The sequence below is a fragment of the Pinus tabuliformis genome, chromosome J (genome assembly GCF_031772625.1).
Source record: "Pinus tabuliformis cultivar Carrire ecotype Pingquan chromosome J, CPIR1, whole genome shotgun sequence".
Taxonomy (NCBI): Eukaryota; Viridiplantae; Streptophyta; class Pinopsida; order Pinales; family Pinaceae; genus Pinus; species Pinus tabuliformis.
Genome location: NC_142295.1, coordinates 1,232,844,587 through 1,232,847,906, shown reverse-complemented (window position 1 = coordinate 1,232,847,906; position 3,320 = coordinate 1,232,844,587).

Genomic DNA, 3,320 nt, shown 5'->3' with positions numbered 1-3,320 from the left:
TATAACTTAAAGGATTGAGTTATGTTTTCTCTATTTGAAGAAATTAATATAATTCCTACTCCATCTTCATCTTTAGAACATATTTGATGACAATGTGAAGCATCCAAAATCCTGATCAACAACATAAATTGAGTGATTTATTTCTTGATCAACTCTACAAACAATGTTAATGAGTCTTATCTCTCTGTATAACCTAAGGTGTTCACCCCCATATATAGGAATAGTAGCATAGGACATGTCCATATGCAGATTTCCCCCTAATTTGGAACAACATGATCTTGATAAAAAAATTCCAAATTTGGGAGGGATATATGTGACTACAATGTCTAGTACTACACTTTTTATAGGGATTTGTGCTAAAGTTACAACTAAGTCTTTCATGAGTCAAAGACAAGGAGCTTTCTTGGAGTCAAAGTTGTACAAATCATGGTAAGGTTTAGTAATTTCAAATTGTAATTAATCAATGATCTTACTTTGGGCATAAAATTTTGAGAGGCTCCAGAGCCTAACATGAAATTATACAGAAGAAAATCATGAATTTTTAGAGTAAGATAGAAGGGAGGAACGTTCTCATCAATCATGTCAGAACTAGGACAAAAAACCATTGTAGGTTTTTCATCTTGTAAATTGATCATATCCCCCTCAACATCTATACTTGAAGGTTGGATCCACTTTGATAGTTGGTTTTTATATCCTAGATTTTTGGAGAGTTCAGATAGTGGAATAGTGATTTTTACTTTCTCTAAGTCTTTTTCTACATTGAAAACTATTGAAACATTTTTTCAAAAGTATTATTTTCATTGGGTTGAGCTAATGGATGAATTACAGTTTTTTGAGTTTGAGAAAATGGAGGCTCACTGACTGTAACATTCTTGTCTAGCCTACCAGGGCCTGGTCTAGGCCTTAAGTCACATCTTCTATTTATTTCAGCTATTAGAAATTATGAGAAGGCTTGATATTTAAAAACATGTGAATTTTATTGATTTTGAATTAAAGTTGGATCATTGGAAACTAGAATAACAACATTTTACTGTGATTCATCATCGAAATAATTTATGTCATTAGAAACTAGTGGTGCATCTTCTTCGGGTTGCTGATCATCAATCATCAATGGTGGTTGATTTTTTTTTTATCAAGGTTGCGTCTTTGTAAGATTTGGGGTTGGAAAGGTATTTCGAACTAGGCTTGAGGTATATTTGATTCTTTATGAAAATTTCTAGGTTGAGTTTCAATCTTTGAAATCATATTTGAAAGATTTCTTTGTAAGGAAGTGATTTCATCGATTTTGTAATCCTCATTTTTTCTTTTAGAAAAAGAACCCCCTTCTTCCCTAGCTTTCATTTTTCTTTCAGCTTTCTCAGCCTTTTCTTTGAGTTAAGCTAAGGCTGGTATATTTGCCTCAACCTCAATAACATTAGTCTGCATGTATCCTAGGGTTACAAAAGTTCTTTCTCGAAGAATAACTTCAAAGTCATCATCAAATCCTTTAGAGAACCTAACTTTGGTAGCAGCTACTGGTGGCTTACAATGTGGTGGCATTTTATTATAAATTTTATTAAATCGTTTTATAAAGTCAGCCACAGGTTCACTAGGATTTCTTTTAAGGTCATCAAATTCAGTCAAATAGTATACTGGATCGTTTTTAACCCCCATTGGTTTTTAAAAATAGTAACTAGTTCATTCCAGAAAGGGATTGAATTAGCTATTAATTTTCTAAACCAAGCCCTAACATTTCCTTCAAGAGATTGAACAAATGATCTCATGTAGATATCTTCATGATCTATATTCATGTTATCAATAAAGTCTAAGAAAATTGCCAGATGATCTTCAATGGAAAAAATAGTTTCACCACTGGATCTAGGTAAGTGCTTCAGATATCCATCTGGGAAATCATTTAGTTGATTGGGAAGAACTAAGGATGCATAACGAGCCTAAATGATGGGTCGAATACTAGCCATTATATTTGATGAAGATGAATATGAAGATGAAGAGGATGAGGATGAAATTTTAAGATTTGTAGGGGGTGAATATGAACTGGAAGGGTTTCTAGAAGTTTTTTTATTTTTCTAGGTGTTTGTATGACTAATTTCTATTCCTATGGACTAAACTTTCCTTGATCATCAAACAAAGGATTTTTGTAAATAGAAAAGTTGTTCGCAAATATAACAAAAGTATATGGATAAGTGTGAACTATTAAAGAAATAAAATCACTAGGCTTTAATTATGGTAAATCTAGACCTAGTTTTGTTTCTAATTTAGGAGATTCTGAAATAGGTTCACAACATATAACTTTGAAAATCAATGCACTAAAATATAGAGATATCTAATTACATGTATCTAAGCCACTCATAATAACGACATTGCATAAACATGTAAACTAATTACAATACCAACGCCATGGAGTGGACAACACAATTACAGTTCTATATTAATGATAGAAAAGGGTGATTACAACCATTGGTTGTATCAGCCTGCCCTTACTCCTCGAGCTCCTTTCTCTCTCTCCCCTCGTAACCTCTTGCAGTGCCTTTGTTGAATACTAGCTTCGACAGTCAAATAGGAAATTCTTTCAAATGTTTCAACCTCTTCCACAATGGCCCTAGCCTCACATATATAGCATGAGAGGATAAGCCTTATCAAATCCTTCATGAGTTCCTTTGGGTAAAAGTAGAGTTGTTTCCATGCTTTTGTGCTCTTTCCCTATTTGTAGACTTCGTTAGGAATAGTAATTCCTCCAAACAGGTCGAATCTTGATGTTTCCTTGCTTTTATGAGCTGACATAGGAGTGAATATCAGGATATTTCTCAGTCAACTTGTTCCTTTGACCCATGGAAACTCACTTATGTTGATTAACGCTCTTCCTGAGGAAACAAACAAAGTTACCCTAGGCACTAACGCACCTGATGCATTGCTAGGAAGCTTTATAAAGCAGGTTGCTAGTTCCTAGAGAGTGTTAGCTTGAAAAATAGGCCTGTGAACTTGGTCAGTCTTTTAGTCATCCTTCCTTTCTCCTCCAAGCTGGTGAGGAGGTCATTTTCCTATGTAATAGATGCCCCCTAAAGTGTGATATCAGAGGTAGAGATGATGGTAGAAATACTTTATATAACTGTCGCTTGATTTTTGGAAAAAAGAGGGAGAGGATCGAAGCTTCAGGAATAAGGGAAACTTGATACAATGCACGCACGCACACACACACACACACACACACATATAAAATCTAAAATTATGTCCTGAGTCAGGCATTCCCACGCTCAGTAGCTATGTTAGAGTGATTTCTCAACAAAGATATATGACGATCGTGTCCGCCGATAAGCACAATG